The 18165-nt window shown below is 41.7% G+C and overlaps 1 long non-coding RNA gene across 1 annotated transcript; it reads left to right on the top strand.

The window, feature by feature from the left end:
- The first annotated feature begins 5833 nt into the window (after positions 1-5833).
- Positions 5834-15025, top strand: LOC146394476 (uncharacterized). The gene is made up of 3 exons (XR_014835692.1): positions 5834-8873; positions 9187-13242; positions 13534-15025. It is a non-coding gene; the product is annotated as an uncharacterized LOC146394476 (long non-coding RNA).
- The last annotated feature ends 3140 nt before the right edge of the window (positions 15026-18165 follow it).

Here is an 18165-nt window from a genome sequence, read left to right as displayed (position 1 = left end):
AATACTACTCAGCCATAAAACAGAACAAAATAATGCCATTTGCACCACATGGATGGAACTAGAGACTCTCATCCTAAGTAAGTCAGAAAGAGAGAGACAAATACTCTATGATTTCACTTATATCTGGAATCTAATATAGGGCACACATGAACTTTCCAAAGAAAAGAAAATCATGGACATGGAGAACAGACTTGTGGTTGCCAAGGGGGAGGAGGAGGGAGTAGGAGGGACTGGGAATTTGGGGTTAATAGATGCAAACTATAGAGTTTGGAATAGATAAGCAATGGGATCCTGCTGTATAGCACTGGGAACTATGTCTGGTCACTTGTGATGGAGCATGACAATGTGAGAAAAAAAAATGTATACATGTATGTGTGACTGGGGAACCTTGCTGTGCAGCAGAAAATTGAGAGAACACTATAAATCAGCTATCATGGAAAAAATAAAAATCATAAAAAAAAGAAGATGTGGTACGTATATACAATAGAATGCCACTCAGCATAAAAAAGAACGAAATAGTGCCATTTGCAGCAACATGGAGGCAACTAGAGATTCTCATACTAAGTAAAGTAAGTTAGAAAGAGAAAGATAAATACTGTATGTTATCACTTACATGTAGAATCTAAAATATGGCACATATCTACAAAACAGAAACAAACTCACAGACATAGAGAACAGACCTGCAGTTGCCAAGGGGGAGGAGGGAGGGAATGGGATGGACTGGGAGTTTGGGGTTAGTAGATACAAACTAGTACATTTAGAATGGATAAACAACAAGGTCCTACTGTACAGCACAAGGAACTATATCCAATCTCCCGGTATAGACCAAGATGGAAAATAATATAAAAAACAATTGCATATATATATATGACTGAGTCACTTTGCTGTACAGCAGAAATTGGTACAACACTGTAAATCAATTATACTTTAATAAAAAATGCTTTAAAAATGTAAAAACCATTCTTAGCTCAAAGGCTGTACAGAAACAGGTGGGTGGGTGAGAGGTGGCCCATAGGCCATTAGGTAGTTTACCAGTCCTTCACCCAGCACATTGCTTGGCAGATTCTCACCATTTTTTTCTTTCTCTTGGGGTGGGGGCAGATAAAGAAGACAGGCAGGGAAGAACTTCAAAATGAGAAAATATTCTCCAATCAATACTCCTTAAATTTGCATTCAGAGAGAACACATGGCTGAATGCAAATCTGGTTATCATGCAATTGACATGATCAATGTAGACAGCAACCAAAAGGTCTTTGTTTTGCATCTTCCTAAAGATCTACTTCTCTTTATGCTATGCAGACTTAACCACCCTCACAGACACTCCAGTGATAAAACAGGAATTCATATCAAGTGACCCCTAGAAACTTCTTAGAGCAATGAGGAACAGCTCAACAAAACATGTCTCTTTTGTTTTTCTTTTTATGGAAGGTCCTGGGGCAGCGGAAGAACCTGCAACTCCACAGGGACCCCTAAACCATAGCAGGTGGATTCTTAAGCCATGGTGGGAATTCCCAAAACACATCCTTCTGATGGACGTGTAATAAGGGACAAACACACGCAAACACACCCCTGATGGTTCCAGTTCCACCACTGACTTTTTGTCCCTCTGGGTTCTGAATTGTCCCATCCTTTCTTCTCTTTCTCCAGAAAAATGTGCCACTTTTCCCCAGACGACTTGGTAGTGAACCCCAAAATAGCACGCGATTAAGCGGTGCCTGTGCTCTTAGTTGTGGTCCTTTTTGCCTTGGCTTCATTCCAGAGTCCACCATCCACTTTGCCAGGCATCATTCATGCCCTTAGGGCTGTGATGTAACATGATTCCTCTTTATCCTCCCATGTTACAGACCTCCTGTTCCCCAGGCTCAGAGGAGTCAGCTAAAAAGATACAAACTGTTTATGCCGCCTGATTAATTTAGCCCAAGGTGGTGGTGAAATGTTGCAATCTATGTTTTCTTGGTGTTTATTTAAAAAGTGTTTATTTTTGAAAAAGATAAAGTGAATCCGTGTGGAAAACTTTTTATTTTTCTCCAATATAAAATCTTAAAGGACATCCATCAGTTTAGCGTGTACTTTTAGAAGCTTTATCATACATAGGAATCTGATTTACAAGCACAGCTTTTTAACTTAAAAAAAAAAAGATTCATTTCCCTGAATGCCAACTTATGATAACAACTATCTATATATCGGTTCTCAAAAGCATGATGTGATTTTCTTGATCTTTTGAAAGGGGAATAATGTGACCTTATTCAGGCTTGAAAAAGTTTCAGCTCAAGTGTCTTTGGGGAAAAAGCCACACTTAGCCAATTATTAACTCCATTGGCACTCCTTCAAGGTTACACTACCATGGGGACAAGAAAGACTGTAGCAAGCCACAAGCAGGAATTTTAGTTCAAACACACTCCTCTGAACGTTCTATTTAGACCCTTAAACTGGAGGTGCTTTAAGTTAAATCAATAAAATACACTTGATAAACATCCATCTTGTGTGAAATACAAAGCATTGAGTATAAATCATATCAGTTTAAAACGAAAAAGGGTGTGAGTTCCCTGGTGGCTCAGTGGGCTAAGGACCTGGCATTGGCATTACTGTGGCTCAGGTTGCTTCTGTGGTGTGGGTTTTGATCCCTGGCCCTGGAATTTTGCATGCTGTGGGCACAGCTGAAAAAAAAAAGATAAAATATAAAAAGACTTCTGAGTAATTCATTCATTAACAGGAACCTCCTCAAAGGGAATGTGAGTCCCACTATGTGCCATGTTCTCCCTTAAAGTCACGTTTAACTCTCAGAGCAATCTGGTTTGCTATGGCTCCGCTAGCACAGATGATAAAAAGTGAAGCTTAGAGACAGCTTCACTGGCATCCAAGGTCAGTGGTGGGCAAGAATTTGAACTCTGTTTTCTATGTCTGAGTTTGATTTTTTTTCTTTTTTAACATTGAAACACAGAAGATGGTTGCTCATTCTTCAATACTGGATAGGGTGACCTGTCCTTTGGGAACCAGTGGGACTCTGGCTAACTAATGACCGGCCACTGGGAAGATGAATGTATTTTACAACTGCAGTGGGAATAAAATTAATAGAAAAATCATACTCGACAAAGTCATAAATGCACTCGCTTTTTGTTTCTAAATACACTAAGCTGTATCAATCCAAGACCACTTACTGAGTAATCCAAAGGGGGCCAGAGTGCTCCTTAATTTTCTAATATTTCCAAATCATTTCTGACTTTTAAAAGCTGTTCACATCATATTTTGTTTGACACAGCAGTGACCAGCTAAATGATGCTCCTGTCTGAGCTGAGATTTGACCCAAGGAACCACATTGAACTCATCCAATGATGACCCCTTATATGGATGTCACTAGGGCCCCCAGGCCAGTTCTTGGATTTATTGCAGCCCAGGGGCCACCAGGCTGGGTACTCCAGATCTTTTGGTGGCTGAGCCTGTGGACACCAGAGCTTTCTACGTGGTGTGGACCATGAGAACTATGGCTCTTCAGACCATGGGGCCACCAGTGCCCCCTTACTCCAGCCTGATAGGCACCCGACACTGGCACTGCCCCCACTTGCCATTAGCTGCCTTCAAAGCTTAGTGAGCCATACTGTCTGGTGATTTCTTATCTAATCAGCAGAGAATATATGTCAATAGCAACCATGTTATTCCCAGGGCTTAATGGCCTTTCCGCTTCTGATGAACCAATAGCAAATTAATAAAAACATTTTGCAGCCACTTTTTCTAGCTGGGATGTTAGCATATTTAACATCTCTGTTGATTTATCAAGTCACTCAGTCACCCTGATGATTGGTTATCATGACATTCGATGACATGGCAAAACCTCACACTAGGTTTATATTAGAAGGCATGTTGGTAATTACTCTTGCTAGTCACAGCAGCTGCTATTTTGCTATTTACGAATTGGTAGGGAGGTACATCAATATCAGATTAAAACATGAAATTCCTGCTAATGAACCATTTATGACCTGCAAAAACAGCAATTTCATGTGATCCTTCCGGGTAATTCTAACAACTGAAGGCCAGTACTGGGGTATAGAGTAGAATACACTCCCTGATAAATATGCTTTCCTCTTGGCCAGTGGTTCTCCATCAGGGACAACTTTGCCCCCTAGGGGACATGCAGCAATGTCTAGAGACATTTCTGTCTGTCACAGCTTGGGGGCTAATACTGGCATCTAGTGAGCAGAGACCAGGGACGTAGCTAAACATTTTACAATGCACAGGACGGCCCACCACAAAGAAGTATCCAAACCAAAATGCCAATAGCAAGGCTGAGAGATTCTGTTCCAGGGGAACTTAGAGACTAGGTGGCCCTATATGTGTTTCTCTAGCTGTAGGATCTAAAGCTCTTAGGTCTATAGCTACCTTAGATCTATAGCTCTTTCACTTTCTTTTGGCCTTTATTTGTGCTTAATCTTCACTAGGACATAACTTATACTTCATGAACGTGGTGAAGAAAAAGCCATTGAAAATCCAAAGCTAGGAAACCGGTAGACCACTGATGAATACAGAGGCTTTACTGTGATTATAAAACAGTATTTTAAGGGAGATTAAATGAGTGAAGCCACTGGCTGCTGTGTCTCTGTGGAATTTGGGTCTGTGCCAGTGGGCTCTTGTTTTCTTCCAGACTTTTCACCTACAACCTCCTGAAACAGACCCCCTGACCTACCAGCATTGGTTTACCCAATTGTCTTAGGATATCTTGCTCTTTCTGGAATTTTCACTTTCACCCCCACCCCCATCTGAACTCAGTTGTCAGTCAGCCCTTATTTCCCACTTACTTGCTTCACTTACTATAGTAATGTTGTTTTACGAATAGATTAGACATTTTTCGCACAGGTTCTTTTATATACTGTTGACCCCTCAACCACCTGGGTTTGAACTGTGTAGGTTCACTTATATGCAGCTTTTTTTCAATAGTAAACACCACAACAAGGGGTTAACTGAATCATGGATGGGGTGGAACCTCAGATGGGGAGGGTAAAGGGCCAACTATAAGCAGATTTTCAACTGTGGGGACAGTTGGGCCACTCAGCCGCCTGTGTTGTTCCAGGGTCAACAGTAGTTTGTTTTTAAATAAACTGTGTGTTGTGGAAGCATTTTAGACAGACAGAAAAGTTGCTGAGCTATTAGAGAGTTCCCACGGACACCTTACTCAAGTCTCCGCTCGTATTCAGACCTCATGAACTGCAGCCCACTTGTCAAATCAAGAAATTAATGTTGCTTCAACGCTACCAACTAAACTCCAGACTTGATTTGAACTCACTACTTTACTATTATGTTTAAATTTTTTTTTTTCCATTTTGGGATCTGATCCAGGACACTGCATTGCATTTACTGCAGTTTTTTCTTCTCTTTCTTTCTAAAATTGAAGTTGATTTACAATGTTGTGTCAGTTTCAGGTGTATAGCAAAGTGATGTGTGTGTGTGTATATATATATGTATATATATACACACACACACGCACACACACAATAGACACACACACTTTTTTAGGCTCTTTTTCATTATAGGTTATTATAAAATAATGAGCATAGTTCCCTTTGCCATACAGAAGGTGAGTTTTCTTTTTCTTTTTTGTCTTTTTAGGGCCGCACCCACAGCATATGGAGATTCCCAGGCTAGGGGTCAAATCGGAGCTGTAGCCACCAGCCTACACCAGAGCCACAGCAACGCAGGATCCAAGCTGTGTCTGCGACCTACACCACAGCTCACGGCAACGCCGGATCCTTAACCCACTGAGCAAGGGCAGGGATCGAACCTGTGTCCTCATGGATACTAGTCAGGTTCGTTAACCACTGAGCCATGACAGGCATTCTGAGGGTTTTTTTTTTTTCTTTAATATTTCTTAGAAGGATTTTTGAAAGAATAGCAAGTACTTCCATTTCACTTCAAGCTGAAATGCAACCTGGAAGAAAATTCTATGCTCCAGGCCACAGTGAGGAAAGTAGCGTCTTTGGTTCCATTTTCTTTGGTCATCAGAGTGATGCCTTTCATTGGAATGAGTCACTGACTTTTAAAATAGAGAAGATTTCATCTAAAAGCCAGATCTTGGACTTCTGTTGGAAAAATCAGAAGATGTGGCAGGACTGGTCCTGCTTTTGCATTGAACCACAGTTGTCTGTCTCCAAGTCGAGGCTGTCCCCTTTGGGGGGTGGGAGGTTGGCAGCATTCTCCTCTCTGCCATGGCCAGGCAGGCTTTATTTTATTCCCCTGGAGGCCAAACGTGAGCTGTCACTTTCCATCCCTTTGTACCTCTCTTTGTCATCTGGCCCTGCCCTAGTCACACATTTTCTTTGCTGTCTTGGCTCTGGAAGGCGGCTGATTTAGATTGTCTACCTCTAAGCCTTAGGACCCATTTAAATGAGAGGACAAATAGCCGCCTCTGTTCAATTATCTAGGGCCTGCAGCTCAGGACGTGGCCGCATCTGGAGAAATTTAATTATCCCCCTAGACAGCGAGAGTGCTTTCACTGTTGAAGGGGGAAAAAAAAAAAAGCATATCAAATAGGTCTGTATCAATGTTGCCTTCAAACATTGAAGCAAACATTCAAGCAGGAGATTTTGCATCAGCCTGGGCAGAGCCTGGCAGTCAGGCCTGAGATAGGGAAACAAGAGACCTGGCCTGAGCGCCTCACGGCAAAAGACCCGAGCCCTGCCTGACCCTTTCAGAGAATTAAAAACCACCCCAATCATAAAATGAATAACGTGGCCCTAAAAAAAAAAGAAAAAAGAAAAGAAAAGAAAAGAAAAAGAAAAAACAGGTAAAAGTGGAATTACCTAATTTTAGATTTTTGTGTCTGATACTGGTGGTTGGCAACTCTCCTCTCCATTTAAATTGTGTGCATATGTAGCTCAAGATTTGCACTTCTAGTTTAACTCCCCCATATAATACTTATTTTAGAAATATGTTTATATTTTAAATTTCTTCCAGAGAAAGGCTTGTATTGTATCAGCATCATTTTGGCAATAATTTTTAATTTTTATTGTGCATTTTCTGTACAATTTGGAAAAACTGAAATATGGCAAGTCTCTTAGTCTCGTGGAGAAACATGTTGAAAGGAAGGAATTACAACTTACTATTTTAGCTTTCTGAAACAGGGAAACTTCCAGTAAACTTGTTTTTCTAACAGTAAAGGAAATTTACAAACATTTCATGTTTTGGTCATTTTCTAGTGATGTGTCTGCTGAGATCATATATTGTTCATTTTTAAATTTGGAAAAAAAACGCTAAAGGACAAACATCTTACTGTCTTGAATTAAAGACTACTGTATGCAAACCAGACCTTTGTCTTAATAAACTAATGTTTCACTCATTATATTACAAAGATATAAAAATTCATAAAAATACTGGGGAGACTTCTAAAGAGAAAAATAAGGATTTTCCTAGGTTTTTTCTTTCCATAGCCCCCACACTATTTCATAAAGGAGAACAGTTTGAATTATGCCTGTTATGTAGAATGATGAATAATAAAGTAGCTGTGTACAAACCATATCAAGCTTTCTTCTGGGAAACAAAGTTATAAAACTATACTTATCAGGCACCAGTCCCTCTCATCAGGAAGCCTGCAGTAAGCCCCTGTACCAACTTCAGCCACAAGGGGAACAGACATCAGAAGTAAGAGAGGCTATAACCCTATTGTCTGCAAACAGGAGACCACATTAAAAATCTATACAAAATGAAAAGGCAGAGAATTATGACTCAAATAAAGGAACAAGTTAAAAAGCCCAGAAAAACAGCTAAATTATCTGGAGATTACCTACCTCCATGAAAAAGGCTTTAGATTAATGATAGTAGAGATGATTTAAGATCTTGGAAATAGACTGGAGGCAAAGATTGATAAATTACAAGAAACAATGAACAAAGAAATAGAAGATTTAAAGATTAACCAAGTAGAGATGCAAAATACAATAACAAATTTAAAAAAATTCACTAAAAGGAACCAACAACAGAATACAGGAGGCAGAAGAATGAATAAGCGAGGTGGAAGACAGACTGGTAGAAATCACTAACTCAGAACAGAAAAAAAAAAAAAAGATTGAAAAGCAATGAAGGCAGTCTAAGAGAACTCTGGGACAACTTTAAATGCACCAACATCTGTATTCTAGGGGTGCCAGAAAGAGAAGAGAGAGGACCAGAGAAAATATTTGAAGAGATAATAGCTGAAAACTAATATGGGTAAGGAATCACTCACTCAAATCCAGGAAGCACAATGAGTACCATATAAAATAAACCCAAGGGGGAATACCCAGAGACACTTATTAATTGAACGGACCAAAATTAAAGACAAAATATTGAAAGCAGCTAGGGAAAAGAAACAAATAACACACAAGGGAACCTCAATAAGGTTATGAGCTGATTTTTCAGCAGAAATTCTGAAGGCCAGAAGGGAGTGGTACAATATACTTAAAGCGATGAAGTGAAAAAAACTCCAACCAAGACTACTCTACCCAGCACGGCTCTCATTCAGGTTTGAAGGAGAAATCCAAAGCTTTACAGATAAGCAAAAGCTAAGAGAATTCAGCACCACTAGACCAGCTTTACAACAAATACTAAAGGAAGTTCTCTAGGTGGAAAAGAAAGGGCCACAATGAGAAACGAAAATATTACAAATGACAAGGCTCACCAGTAAAGGCATACATATAGCAAAGGTAGGAAATCACACACATACAAATATGCTACCAAAACCAGAAATCGTGAGAAGAGGATGGTATAAAAGCAGGACACTGGAGATGCATTTGCAATTAAGAGACCATCAATTTAAAACAATATTGTTTTGTTTATATATATATATTCCTATATCAAAACTTCATGGCAACGACAAGCCAAAAATCTACAATACATATACACACACATAAGAAAAAGCAATCCAGGAGTTCCCATCGTGGCGCAGTGGTTAACGAATCCGACTAGGAACCATGAGGTTGCGGGTTCGGTCCCTGCCCTTGCTCAGTGGGTTAACGATCCGGCGTTGCCGTGAGCTGTGGTGTAGGTTGCAGACGCGGCTCGGATCCCGCGTTGCTGTGGCTCTGGCGTAGGCTGGTGGCTACAGCTCCGATTGGACCCCTAGCCTGGGAACCTCCATATGCCGCAGGAGCGGCCCAAGAAATAGCAACAACAACAACAACAACAACAAAAAAAAGACAAAAGACAAAAAAAAAAAAAAAAAAGAAAAAGCAATCCAAACACAACACTAAAGATAGTCATCAAACTACAAGACAAGAGGACAAGAAGGGAAAAGTCCAACAAAAACAAATCCAGAATAATTAATCAAATGGCAATGAGAACATACATATCAGTAATTACCTTAAGTGTAAATGGACTAAATCCCCTAACTGAAAGACATAGACTAGCTGAATGGATACAAAAACAAGACCCATATGTATGTTGTCTTCAAGAGATCCATCTCAGATCTAGGGACACATATAAATTGAAAGTGAGAGGACGGAAGAAAATACTCCATGCAAACAGAAATTAAAAGAAAGCTGCAGTAGCAATACTCAGACAAAGCAGACCTTAAAGAATATTTTAAGACCTTAAAGAATATTTTAAGAGACAAAGAAGGACTATTACATAATGATCAAAGGATCAATCCACGAAGATATAACAATTATAAATATATATGCACCCAGCATAGGATCACCTCACTATATAAAGCAACTGCTGACAACCTTAAAAGGAGAAACTGACAATAACACAGTAATGGCTGGCGACTTTAACACTCCACTTACAGCAATGGACAGATCATCCAGACAGAAAATCAACCAGGAAACACAGGCCTTAAATAATGCATTAGACCAGACGGACTTAATAGCTATTCATAGAACATTCCATCCAAAAGCAACAGAGTACACATTCTTTTCAAGAGCACAGGAAACATCCTCTAGGATAGATCTCATTTTGGGCCATAAATCAAGCCTTGGTAACTTTCAGAAAATTGAAATTATATCAAAAATCTTTTCTAACCACAATGCTATACGACTAGAAATCAACAACAAGAAAAAGACTGCAAAAAACACAAACACGTGGAGACTAAACAACACGTTACTAAGTAACCAATGGATCTCTGAAGAAATCAAAGAGGAAATCAAAAAGTATCTAGAAGCAAATGACAACAAAGACACGACAATCCAAAACCTATGGAATGCAGCAAAAGCAGTTCTAAGAGGGAAGTTTATAGCAATACAAGCCTACCTAAGGAAACAAAAATCGCAAATAAACAACCTAACTTTACATCTAAAGCAACTAGAGAAAGAAGAATAGACAAAACCCAAAGTTAGGAGAAGGAAAGAAATCATAAAGATCAGAGCATAAATAAACAAAATAGAAATGAAGAAAACCATAGAAAAGTTCAATGAAACTAAAACCTGATTCTTTGAAAAGATCAACAAAATTGATAAACCCTTAGCCAGAGTCATCAAAAAAAAAAAAAAAGAGAGAGAAGACTCAAATCAACAAAATTAGAAATGAAAAAGAAGTTACAACAGACATCATGTAAATACAAAGAATCTAAGAGACTACTACAAGCAACTGTATGCCAATAAAAGAGACAACCTAGAGGAAAATGGAAAATTGACAAATTCTTTAAAAAATACTATCTTCCAAGACTAAACCAAGACGAAATAGAAACGATGAACAGACCAACCACAAGTACTGAAATGGATTAAAGACCTAAATATAAAACCGGATACTGTAAAACTCTTAGAGGAAAACATAGGCCAAACACTCTCTGACATAAATGACAGCAGTATCTTCTCAGATCCACCTCATAGATTAATGACAATAAAAACAAAAATAAACAAATGGGACATAATTAAACTTAAAAGTTTTTGCACAGCAAAGGAAACCCTAAAAAACAAAAACAAAAACAAACAACAACAACAACAAAAAAACCAACCCACGGAATGGGAGAAAATATTTGCAAATAAAGTGACCAACAAGGGATTAATCTCCAAAATACATAAACACCTCCTGCAGCTCCATATCAAAAAAAAAAAAAAAAAAAAACCAAACAACCCCATCAAAAAAATGGGCCGAAGACCTAAATAGACAATTCTCCAAAGAAGACACACAGATGGTCAAAAAACACATGAAAAGATGTTCCACATCACTCATTATTAGAGCAATGCAAATCAAAACCACTATGAGGTACCACCTTACACCAGCCAGAATGGCCATCATCAAAAAGTCCTCAAACAATAAATGCTGGAGGGGGTATGAGAAAAGGGTACCCTCTTACACTGTTGGTGGGAATGTAAATTGGTGTAACCACTATGGAAAACAATATGGAGATTCCTCAAAAAACTAAAAATAGAATTACCATATGATCCAGCAATCCCACTCCTGGGCATCTATCCAGAGGAAACCATTACTGAAAATGATACATGTACCCCAATGTTCATTGCAGCACTATTAATATCTAAGACATGGAAGCAACGTAAATGTCCATTGACAGATGAATGGATTAAGAAGATGTGGTACATACATACAATGGAATATTACTCAGCCATTAAAAGGAATGAAATCATGGCATTTGCAGCAACATGAATGGACCTAGAAACTATCATGCTTAGTTAGCCAGACAGTGAGACACAAACATCATATGCTATCACTTATATGTGGAATCTAAAAAAAGGACACAATGAACTTATTTGCAGAACAGAAACTGGCTCACAGACTTACGGTTACCAAAGGAGACAGGTTGCCGGGGGGAAGGGTGGGCTGGGGGTTTGGGACAGAAATATTGTAAAATTAGGTTGCGATGATGGTTGTACAACTGTAAATAGAATAAAACTCATTGAATTTAAAAAAAATTTAAAAAACCTATACTTATCACATTTGGCTATAATGCATATTAAGCCCAGAGTAGGCATTCTCTAAGCACTGTGCTAAGCATTTGCATTAATTATTTCAACTAGTCTTCACAAGAGCTGAAGAACTGGAATTACTCTCCCTATTTTACAGATGCACAAACTGCAGGATGGAGAGTAGGTCATGTGATGGACAGCTGGCAAGCGGCCAAGCTGGGATTTGAACTCAGGTGTATCTCCCTGTCAACTGAACTACAGCACACGCCATCCCTGTTCACTGCCATGGCTCTATGTCTCGTGCTTTCTATGTGTTAAGAAAAAGGAGAACAAAAGCAGTTTTTGGCCCCCCACCCCAGCCACCCCTGCTGTTTCCATGAGCAGGAAGCTGGGTTCAGGGGTTCCCTGGCTTCTGGTTTTCCCTAGTGCCCCCTCCTGACCAGATCTTCAAGGTTTAGCACTGGAAATATAGGAGGTGTATATTTCCAGTTCATGTGCTAGTTTATTCTATCCCCGTTCCTAAAGGGATTTGGGGCAGCACAGAAAGATTAAAACTGAACATGCTAATACAAGATTAACAAGACCAAGTGGATTTGGAAGAATTATGTTTGAAAGCCAATTTAAAAGAGAACATTTGAAACCTGAAACAGCTCTGAGCTTCCTGGCAGGCAAAGGCGGCCAAGAAAGCAAAGCAGTGTATACTACTCCCCCGAGAACATTGGAGGGGTGAGGGGAGATCCCCAGACTCAGGATTTTGAAAGAAGGCTTATGATGTTTACAGAAGATCTGATGGCAGGAAGAAATGAAAGGACCACTGGCCAGAGGCTGGAAAAGCTCCACATCTCTGTTCTAAACCCATCAATTTTATGAGCTGTTTGTTATATACAAGGTCAGCCAATCCAAGGCAGCAGGAAGGGTCCACTCCCTTCCTTCCCAGGAACTGCTTGGTGATTTCCAGCTGAAGGAGGCTTACACTTGCAAGTAAACACACTTCAAAGGCTACTTGAAACACAAAACCGATAATATTTTTGAGACGAGGTCAAACATGTATTTGAATACAAGGAGAAAAGGAAAGGTGAGAATGACACTGAAGTTTAAGAGTCAGTGTGTATGCTTAGGGGGATAAACAAGATTTTCCATTAGCTGAGCTGTTTGTGGTAAGAGTACAGGCATGAGGTTCTTTTGAATATGGATGAGCTGGAACAAGCCTTTTTTTTTTTTTTTTAATGTCCTCAGAGAAAGTATGTTTTAAAAAGAAGTGGGGGGGAAGAACCGTTCTTCATATGCCTGGAGAAATGACCTAGAAGCAGCATGAAGCCATTCCAAGGGAAGCAGCACTGGCTTTGAAGTGGCAATCATTAGGTGTGGCTGGAGGGTCTGCCAAGACTGAGCTGGTTGGTCATCAGCTCTCACGTCAGAAACACAAGTCAGGAGTTCCCGTTGTGGTACAGTGGTTAACGAATCCGACCAGGAACCATGAGGTTGCGGGTTCGGTCCCTGCCCTTGCTCAGTGGGTCAAGGTTCCGGCGTTGCCGTGAGCTGTGGTGTAGGTCGCAGACGCGGCTCGGATCCTGCGTTGCTGTGGCTCTGGCGTAGGCTGGCAGCTACAGCTCCGATTAGAGCCCTAGCCTGGGAACCTCCATATGCCGCGGGAGCGGCCCACGAAATGGCAAAAAGACAAAAAAAAAATAAAAAATAAAAAAAAAAGAAACACAAGTCAAGGCAGACATTTCTGTTTCTTCTGCAACATCTAGCATCAGAGCAGCCCAACCCTGTTACCCAAACAAGGAAGGGCTCTGGTTCACATCACATGCCTCCTGGAGTTGTGCAGTGCACAACCTGTGTACCCATACATGGCAACCCTGAGAGAGGGGAACCCACAAGACTTTGGAAAGCTTCTCTTTCATTTTTACTGTCTGCTGGATGGCCAAGTATACAAAATAGCCAGTGACTCGGACAATATTTCAGTGAGCTTAGCCTTAAATCAAAAATGATACTGAAAACATAAATGTAGAATTGGATTTTAAGGACTTCCTTTGTACACTGTGAAGGGTTGTGCTCATTGCGTGAAAGTGTGCTCAGCAGAGATGAATCTGACTAGCATCCATGAGGATGCAGATTCAATCCCTGGCCTCGCTCAGTGGATTAAGGATCCGGTCTTGCCGTGATCCGTGGTGTAGGTCACAGACGTGGCTCGGATCCTGGCTTGCTGTAACTGTGGTGTAGGCCAGTGGCTACAGCTCCTATGTGACCCCTAGCCTGGGAACCTCTATATGCCGTGGGTGTGGCCCTAAAAAGACAAAAAAAAAAAAATTGGATTTTAAAACTGAATAATTGAAAATATAGAAAAGGGGTTTGCTATCTGAAGAAATGCTGTGGAGACTTTTTTTCATAAAGAGAGGAAGCCCTTCACAAAGTAAATAATCACCTAATATCACTAGAAAAATCTGAATTTCCCTACATTCAATTTGCTGAAAACGAAGGCCGTTAAAATGCATGGATCCGGATCTGCACATGGAAGACGCACATGGAGCCCTGGGCCACTTGCTCTCACACGCCCAGGATCCCACACAGACACCCATGCCCTCGGTCACAGCGCCACATCTAGGGGCACTTTGTGCTGTGTCAAGAAAATAAGAGTCTCCATTTGCTCCTTGACAAAGTGGGGATAATTACTCAATGGGCCACAGAGTCAGGGAGGAAGCCTTAGGCCCCCAGTCCCTCCCCATAACCACAGGGAGCTTCCAGCCACACCCCGAGGCTCCCCCCCCCCCCATCTGGCTCATCATCACTATGTCCTCCTATAGAGAAACTGAGAGCATCCAAGGAGATGCCTCAGCATACTGCACACAGATTAGACCAGGTCATCTATGCCAGCTGCCCTTGTACACTGTGAAGGGTCGTGCTCATTGCATGAAAGTGTGTGCTGTGGCTGGTGGTCCCCAGGTGTGCCTGCACACTAGAACCTCCTGGGGAGTTTCAAGAATTCTGATGCCAGGGGCCCTCCCAGAGATGGAGATTCCATTGGTCTGGGATGCGACCTGGGCTTGGGAATTTTTTTTTTTTTTTAAGGCCACATACATGGTACATGGAAGTTTCCAGGCCAGGGATTGATTCCGAGCCACAGCTGTGACCTACTCCGCAGCTTAACCCACTGCATCGGGCCAGGGATTGAATCTGCACCTCTGCAGCGACCTGAGCCACTGCAGGCGGATTCTTTTTTTTTTTTTTTTTTTGTCTTTTTGCTATTTCTTTGGGCCGCTCCTGCGGCATATGGAGGTTCCCAGGCTAGGGGTCGAATCGGAGCTGTAGCCACCGGCCTACGCCAGAGTCACAGCAACGCGGGATCCGAGCCGCGTCTGCAACCTACACCACAGCTCACGGCAACACCGGATCGTTAACCCACTGAGCAAGGGCAGGGACCGAACCCGCAACCTCATGGTTCCTAGTCAGATTCGTTAACCACTGTGCCACGACAGGAACTCCTGCAGGCGGATTCTTAATCCACGGCACCACAGTGGAACCCCTGGAATTTTTGAAAGATTCTCCAGGGGATGTTAATGTCGTGACAGAGAAGAGGAAGGGGCTTGCTCTGCAAATGTACCTTCCAGCCACGCCCCGAGGTCCCACCCTCTGGCTTGACAAAGGTCAGAACCACTGCCACAGTCCATTTCTCCCCCTTTCTGCAAGCAAACCTGTCATTGGTCCCTTTTGCATGGATGATGACGACAACGATGAAGAAGCATATATCAACTCAAGATACCTGCTCACCTAAGGATTGCTTAGGACAGACCTTTACTGGATTATAACACTGACAAAAAGCTTCGCTGTCAATTTTGTCCAATGTCTGTTTTCTTTCCTTTCTCTGTGTCGTGTACCAAGTTGAAACTTCTGGTTGAACTACATTTCATTTGTGCAGTAAATATTTTTGAGCTTCTGCTCTGCGTAAGGCACTTAAAACTCCTATTTCAAGGATCAGACTGTGGGTTTTGGACAAATAAGGGCATGTTTAAGGGGGAAGATGTGCGATTCATTTGGCCACTAGATGGCAGGAATTTGTAAATCAATAAGAACAGAAGCCCAAAGCCCAGAGTAAATCAGAGCCTTCATATTACAAAAGAAATCAATGGCCCCTGAGTGAGGATGGGACAGGCTTAGGTGGTGCTTTAAGGGAAATGCAGTTTATCTCTGATGCCTCTAGACTTCCCTTTGCTCCGTCTGTTTGGGTGGCTCCGCTTCCATTGAGTACAGACTGACCTCACCTGGGTGCAGGTCTCCCCGTTCCACTCCTCCCATCGGGAGCTCCAGCTCTCCCAGCGATCAGCAAGGACTGGGCGGGCAAACTAAATGGTCAGCCATGTGAATTGTACCAATCCTTGGCCAATGCACGCAAGACCAGGAAAAGAGAATTTTCACCTTTTCCCAATCCACCGTTTCTTCCAGGCAATGATGCTATAGGTAAACCACGGTCAGAAAGGTGGTTATATGGCTGACGGCATCCATGGAGGGAGCCACAGGCCAGTGGGGCCCTAGACAATCAGGTGCGCTGGCTTGGGAGGATGCGCCGATTAAGCTGGGATGCGTATCGTTTCTGAGTTTGAGCTGTGACAGCTATGTAAAGCTGATATACATAAAGGGATTTCAATCCATCTCGAACTTTTACTTGTCATTTCTTGCAGGTGAATATGGTGTTTTCTGCTTCCGTTTTGTTTTTTGGCTGCACCCACGGCATGTGGAAGTTCCTGGGCCAGGGACTGAGTCTGAGCCACAGCTATGGCAACACCAGATACTTTAACCCACTGCTCAGGGCAGGGAATTAAACCTAAACCTCCACAGCCACCGGAGCTGCTGAAGTCAGATCCTTCACCCACTGCACCGCAGTGGGAACTCCACGCTTCTCTCTTTTTTTCTTTTTTTCTTTTTTTTTCGCCTCAGGTCAGGTTGGTTCTCTCCCTAATCCTGAGTCCTTGTGGAAACTATGTCATTTTTACACCTCAAATAAAACTCCCTTCCTCTAATTTTCAGCCACCAAGTTATAAATTGAAAGTACTCTTCCACAGCAATGACTTAAAGTGGTGTTGATAGAGTCAGGCAAGACGCAAGATGCCTATAGGACATGCATCAGATTCATTCCCACTTTCAATGGAGAAACGACATAAGTGACAACAATGAATGTCTCTTTATAAGTGTGTTTGGCTTTAAACCTCTTCTTTAGCTACTGGAGTGGTGAAGATCACCAAAATCCACCTACTCCTTCCAGGACCCCTGACCACATCACACCAATGAAAAGGTATTTGTGAGCTGGAAAAAAAAACAGTTTGAGCATGAGGAGTTCCCATCATGGCTCAGTGGTTAATGAACATGACTAGTATCCATGATGATGCAGGTTCAATCCCTGGCCTCCCTCAGTGGGTTAAGGATCCAGTGTTGCCGTGAGCTGTGGTGTAGTTCCCAGATGTGGCTTGGATCCTGTGTTGCTGTGGTGTAGGCTGGCAGCTACAGCTCCGATGTGACCCCTAACCTGGGAACCTCCATATGCCGTGGGTGCAGCCCTAAAAAGACAAAAACCAAAAACCAAAACGTTTGAGCATGTTATTTGAAACGCATGTAAAATATTGTCTTACGTTCATCATATGTTTCATGACTTTTCAGATACGTTTAAGTTTCCCAGATGCCTTTACAGTAAGGTGCGGGCACATGGCTGAGTTCTAGCCAGTGGAACTTGAGCCAAAATGACGCTGAACCTCAAATACTGCTTCATGGCCTTTTTTTTGAGTCCTGCTGGCTGGAATTATGATGATTGAGAGTGCTTAGAAGCCAAATGTTGAAGATGGGGAAGCTGACAGCAGCCTGGGTCCCCGAATCACTGTGTGGAGCAGAGCCCCTCTCTTCCTTCTGCCCACTAACGTTGTACACTGCAGCCCCCTCAACTTCTATCCCTTCAAGTGTGAGGTGAGTCAGAAACTTTTCTGAATGTGAGCTGTTACATTTTAGATCTCCTTGTTACAGCAATTTAGCTTTTAACAAAAGCATGTCGATAAGGGTATTTCAACTAAAAACAAACTCACAGGAGTCAGGGAAAAAAAGCAAGTGAGTGATGCATATTTGAACTCTCAAGCTCAGGCACCTTAAACATGGATCTGGGAAAATTATAGGTCCCTCATTAGCATATACATACTTGGGTTGATGAAATAACTGACAACAAGCTAGAATAATGCTTTACAGTGGAACACAAAGAAAATCACATTCAGGGCAACAACTGTGCACCCAAATCAATGTTCTTCCTGAAAAGTTTGGGAATTTCAGCTCTATGTGAGCTTTATGGTTCACAGCTTTCATTGTAGAATGC

The sequence above is a fragment of the Sus scrofa genome, chromosome X (genome assembly GCF_054392235.1).
Source record: "Sus scrofa isolate SSC_HxYL_T2T_F1_AM1 chromosome X, Sscrofa_HxYL_maternal_Yorkshire_Landrace_v2.0, whole genome shotgun sequence".
In the NCBI taxonomy this organism is placed as follows: Eukaryota; Metazoa; Chordata; class Mammalia; order Artiodactyla; family Suidae; genus Sus; species Sus scrofa.
The sequence above is the reverse complement of the archived record's forward strand: the minus strand, read 5'-3'. Positions and strand labels throughout refer to the sequence as shown.